The 5869-nt window shown below is 44.2% G+C and overlaps 1 pseudogene; it reads right to left on the minus strand.

The window, feature by feature from the left end:
- Positions 1-3466: 3466 nt before the first annotated feature.
- LOC138169943 (signal-transducing adaptor protein 2 pseudogene) lies at positions 3467-4605 on the minus strand (annotated as a pseudogene).
- Between the last annotated feature and the right edge of the window lie 1264 nt (positions 4606-5869).

Genomic DNA, 5869 nt, shown 5'->3' on the forward strand with positions numbered 1-5869 from the left:
AGACTCTTTTTTTAAATCATGATTTTGGGTAGTCCAGCAATTCTTTATAATAATATTGTCTTTCTATAGATCTGTTTTCCAGATCAGTTGTTTTTGTAATGAGATATTTCACATTCTCTTCTATTTTTTCATTCTTTTGATTTGGTCTTTATGATTTTTTTGGTGTCTATGAAGTCATTAGCTTCTCCTTACCCAATTCTAATTTTTAAGGAGTTATTTTTTTCCATAAGTTTTTGGATTTCTTTTTCTAATTGGTTGACTTTCTTTTCATAATTTTCTTGATTTTCTTGCATTACTCTTACCTTTTTTCGTAATTTTTCCTCAACCCCTCTTATTTGATTTTTAAAATCCTTTTTAAGTTCTTCCAAGAACTCTTTTTGTGCTTGTGACCATTTTACATTTTTCTTTGAAGCTTTAGTAATAACTGTTTTGACTTAACTGTCATCATCTGAGTCTAAACCCTGATCTTTTCTATCATCATAGTAGCTGTCTATGGTCAGGTTCTTTCTCTTTTGCTTACTCATTTTTTTTAGCAGCTTATTTCTTGACTGTTAACTTTATGTGAAAGTCAAGCTCTAGTCCCAAGGTGTTGGGGATAATATCTCAGGCTTTGGGTTTTTTATGCTGTTGTTTTCTGAGCTCAATCTGGGGGCCTGACCTCAGGTACTACTCTTCATTCCTTAACTGAGACTAGGGTCCCCAGCAATGCTGTCACTGCAAACACTCTTACTCCCTGAGATTGATCCAATGGCTTCAAGCTTCAGCTTATCCCTCTGCCCTATAACCAAAACCAGGGTCTCTGCTCTCCTGCAAGTGACCACAGCTAACAAGGACTCTAACTTTCTGAGACCACACTCATTGGGGTGTGGCTGCTCTTCCTCTCCCATAGCCATAGCCCTGGACCATATTAACTCACCAGTGTCTCTCATCTAGTGCCATCCAGTGAAGGGCCCTGCAATCTTCTCCTGATTGGCCATCTGATTCCCACACTGTCTGTGGGGCAAATGTTTCTGAAGCTTAGGCTGCTCAGACACAGCTGTTCCCAGGGCTTATTGCTTGTTGATCCAGTGGGCATCTGCCCAGAGGTATTTGCACTTCAGTCAGGTCAGACCACCATCCTGGGAGGTCAGAGCTCTCTTAATGTCCTTCCAAGTATTCTTAGGCAGATAACTGCTTTACCCTGACTTTTAATAATTTCTGTCACTCAAAGTTCACTTTGAGGCATTATTTTAAATTATTTGTGGGGGAATTTGGGAGTCAGGTCATTTCCTGCCTCATTCCACCATCTTACCAGAATCCTTCTTGTGTACATAATTACAGTGTACATAATTACATAATAATTGCTATATGTTGATACATGGTTTGAAGAGTGAAAATGTCATTGGTGCTAGGTAGCACAGCAACACAGAGTGCTGGACCTGGAGTCAGGAAGATCTGTATTCAGATTCAACTTTAGACACTTGCTAGGCATGTGACTCGGGCAAGTCACTTCACCTCTATTTGCCTCAGTTTCCTCAACTGTAAAATTAGAATAATAATAGCACCTACCTCCCAGAGTTGTGAAGATCAAATGAGATAATATTTGTAAAACACTTAGCACAATGCCAGGCATATAATAGGTGCTATATAGATGCTAGCCATCATTATCATCATCATCATTTGAATCTGTTGCTGTTATCATATTAAGCACAGCACGTTAATTTAAAAGAACATGGTTGTAGCACTGTGCGTTTATTTGTTTTGCATTAATATTTGTGTGTTACTATGAGCACATTTGGAGAAATACCTAAAAAACATAGAAACTAAGAGAGCTGAGTGGCATTGTCTTGCTTTTTGCAACTTTAATATACAGAAGTTTCATAATGTTAAGAGTCCATCCAGGCCTTAATAAAGAGAAAAACTGGAGCAGGTGGCACTGGGGCAGTAAGGTGGTGCAGTGAATAGAGCAATGACCTTGGAGTCAGGAGGACCTGAGTTCAAATCCAACCTCAGAACCTTGACACTTAACTGTGTGACCTTGGGCAAGTCTCTTAACCCCAATTGCCTTGCCTTCCCCCCTCAAAAAAAAAAGAATTATTTTGGGGCATCTAGGTAGTACACTGAATAAAGCACTGGCCCTGGAATCAGGAGGACCTGAGTTCAAATTTGGCCTCAGACACTTAACACTTATTAGCTATGTGACTTTGAGCAAGTCACTTAAACCCAATTGTCCTGCCTTCCCCCCTCAAAAAAAATTATTTTAGGGCATCTAGGTGGTACAGTGAATAGAAGCATACCTAGAGGAGTCCGGGTTCAAGATAGGCCCCACCTGCTGTAATGTAATGTAAGGAAAGGCAACTTCCCAAGGTTCAAAATACCAGCATAGGTGCTCTCCATTTTATTCAGTGACCAACCAAGAACAGAGAAGATCAAAACATGACATCATTCCAAATACAGCATTTACTAAGTGTGATTAAATAATCTCCAAGGACTACCCCACCCCAGGACCTTCCACTCATTCAATCAATTACAAAGTCTCTGTTCTAAATACTTCTCCACCCCTAGGCTATACCTTCATTTAGTCCACCACAAAGCCCCTCTTCTCTAATGGAGATTAGTTTCCAAACACAAGTAAAGTACATTCATTTGTTCAACCATAGAACACAAAAAGGTCAAAAGTTGCCCACCCCTGGATCACAATTGAATCTACCCCAGAGTTACATCAAGTTTAAGCACAGCACTTAATACCCAAATGGAGGTCTTTTCTTCATCTTGACATGAGGCAAGTTCTCAGCAATCTTAGTTCCTGGGGAGACAGGGCTTAGCAAGGCCTCAAGATACATTGCCAGTCCCTTCATTAATTCATCCTCTGTCAGTAGAACAGTCCTAGAACCCCTGCAAACATTAGCAAAACCCTCTCCCAGGATTTTTGTAAACATACAACAAGAAAATCCTTCTTCAGGGCTTCTGAACTAACAGAAAGATTCCCAGACCCCTGCAACAACAGCACTGTCCTTCACCAGTGGACAGTATTCACTCTCTGTCTGCAGGACAGTCTCAGGAGCTCTTAGCCAACAGCCAGGTTCCAGGACTTCTTCAACAAAAGGACTGTCTTTCACCAGTGGGCAAATCTGGCAAAACAACATCAAAACAGACAGACAAAGTACCAGCAAAACAGCCATGTCTCCTCAGTCCTTGGCAGCCCAGGGGGCAGGTCTCAAAAGTCCAGGGCAATTCAAAGTGGCCCCCAGCAATCTTTCTCAGTCTCTCTCTCTGCCTCCACGTGGGTGCTGCTTCCAAAAAGTTCTTCTGCCTCTCTTGTGTCTCTCCAAATCTACATCACCAGCTCCTCCCAGTTCAGGACTCTCTTTTTACATCAACAAGTCCATCCCACAGGTGGGATTAACAAGCTCTGGGTTTTAACACAATCAATTTGAAAACCAAGCCAATACAGGGGAATCTTTAATTGCCATTACTATCACACCTGCTAAAGAGCTAAAACTAGGGGGAGTAGCGTGAGGAAGCATGGGCAGCATCCCCTGGGGTCAGGGCCCAAAGGAGGGCCTGACCACGCTCGTCCTAAGGCCTTGTCTACGGAAGAGCCTGGGGCCACTTTTTTGGGGCCAGCGAGGCCTTTGGACTCTGTCTTGGCCTTGTGGGGCACAGGTGGCACTTTGGGCAGTGGTTTCCCTTGTTTCTTGAGTTTGGGGCCATCCAGTGGGCATAGAGGCAGTGCATTTTCACTCACATATTGGGCTGTGGGCTCGTCACTGATGGGGATAATGTAGTTATCCTGAGCAGGCACAGGTGGCAGAAGTGTGGGCACCCAGCGGGGCTTGCCTGGGCCAGGCAGCTGCTGGCTGGGCTTAGCATCTCCTAAGACCTTCTCATAGTTCTCATCGGGGTAGAAGGGGACCAAAGCTCCCTTGGTGTTGGAGACAAAGTAGTTCACTACATCATGGAGGGAAGAGCAGAAGATCAGCTCCTCCATGTCGGAGGTAGCCAAGGCCCTTGTACTTCACCTTATAGTGCCTCACCACCTCGGCCCCACTGAGCCTCGGGTGGATGGTGAGGCAGAAGCCAGAGCTCGGCAGTCCGGGTACCTTTCCAGGAGCAGCTGCGCCTACACCCAGCTCACATTCAGGAAGCAGGAGGACTTCTCCTGGGCCCGGCGATCCTTTTCCTTGGTCAGGGCCTCAGCCATCATGTATTTGTGTCCTGGCAGCAGGGTCAGGTTGGGTAGGACCTTAAGCTCCACCACTGTCATGATGAAACCCTTCCACATCTCCCGAGACTCCAGGCTGTCTACCTTGATTCTGACCTCTTGACCTTCCAATGACAGGCAGAAATGAGTGCCCGGGTCCATGGTGCTGCTGCCCTTTGGGGTATCATCTGTCAGTGCCAAAAAGTTACTCAGGTCCACCCTTTCCACATACTGGGGATCCCAGTTGTTGGTATAGAGATAAAGAGTGAGGCCCTGGAGGCCAGCCCAGAACGAACTTCTTATAATCCCTGTCTTTTGGTCCCTTCTCCAGAAACCCCTCCTAATAGTGGGAGGGGAGGGCAGGCTTGGATTTTGGAGCCCTGGGTAGTCCTGGGGCGGTGGCCATGGCTGTGGGAAGGAAGGGGCCAGGGATCCTAGAGTCCAGGGAGCCTGGAAGCTCACAGATAACAGGAGCAGGAAGCAGAGGAACAGGTTTGAAAAGCTAGGGTGAACTGTTAATAAACTTTGCTTTTCTTTGGCTGAGAGAAGGCTTGAGTCAAATTCATCTGTCAGGACCCAGCATGTTGACATTTTGGGGTCTTGAGCACCCTGAGCCTATACCTCATCATTTTATGATGAACCTCTTCAAAATCACTTGCCCAGAGCCACATAGTTAGTATCTGAGACCAGATTTGAACTCATGTTTTCCTGACTCCAGGTTCAACACAGATTTGCCTTCCAAGCTGACAATGAGCCATGGACTGTTCGTTCTATCAGCTATGATTCTGTGTAATTGTCTTATCATTCAGTCCATGTCTCTTCAACTATTTCATAAGAATAAGAGTCTTTGTCAAATGCCTTGTTAAGTCTAGGTAAGTTATATTTACAGCTTTCCCCTGAATGACTGGTTTAGCAACCTTTCTGAATAAAAAAGGATTTCACCAGCTGTCTTGCCAAAGATCAGAAACCATGTGCTGGAGAACTTAATGTTTTCATCTCTGTTACTCCCATCCCAGAGCCCCAGTGTCCTGGTTGGTGGGTGCCTCCTGGTTTCATTCAAGTCTCAGCTAAAATCATACTTTGTGCAAGAAGACTTTCCCAGTTCCTCTCAATGCTACCTTTGTGGATTATCTCCAATTTATCCTGTGTGTATCTTGTTTGTACAAAATTGTTTGACATTGTATCCTCCATTAGACTGTGAGCTCCTTGAGAAGGGACAATTTCTATCTTTCTTGTATCCCAAATGATAGAATAGTGCTTGTCACACAGTAGGAGCTTAATAAATATTTTTTGAGATATTATGACTTTACTTCTTTCCTTGGTCATCTTTTCTTCAGCCGTCTTGCCACCAACAGTTCCTTGTCTCCCTTTCCTCTCCTTTCAGTATTGCCGTTTCTAATGGAAAGGGTGATTCTCTTATGGCTATTCACTATCCCATTAACTAAAATACCCTTCTCTAGTCACCTTTCCCCATGTGTATTGTCTCCCCCATTTAGAAGGTGAACTCCTTGAAGGCAGGAATTATCATCACTTTTGCATTTGTATATACAACACATGATACAGTGCTTGGCACATTGTAAGGAATTGATAAATGTTCTCCCTCCCTCCCTCCCTCCCTCCCTTCTTTCCTTCCTTCCTTTTCCTTCCTTCCTTCCTTCCTTCCTTCCTTCCTTCCTTCCTTCCTTC

Source organism: Petaurus breviceps, unplaced genomic scaffold (genome assembly GCF_028583685.1).
Source record: "Petaurus breviceps papuanus isolate PSGF00001 unplaced genomic scaffold, PetGlider_PUasm1.0 38, whole genome shotgun sequence".
Lineage (NCBI taxonomy): Eukaryota > Metazoa > Chordata > Mammalia > Diprotodontia > Petauridae > Petaurus > Petaurus breviceps.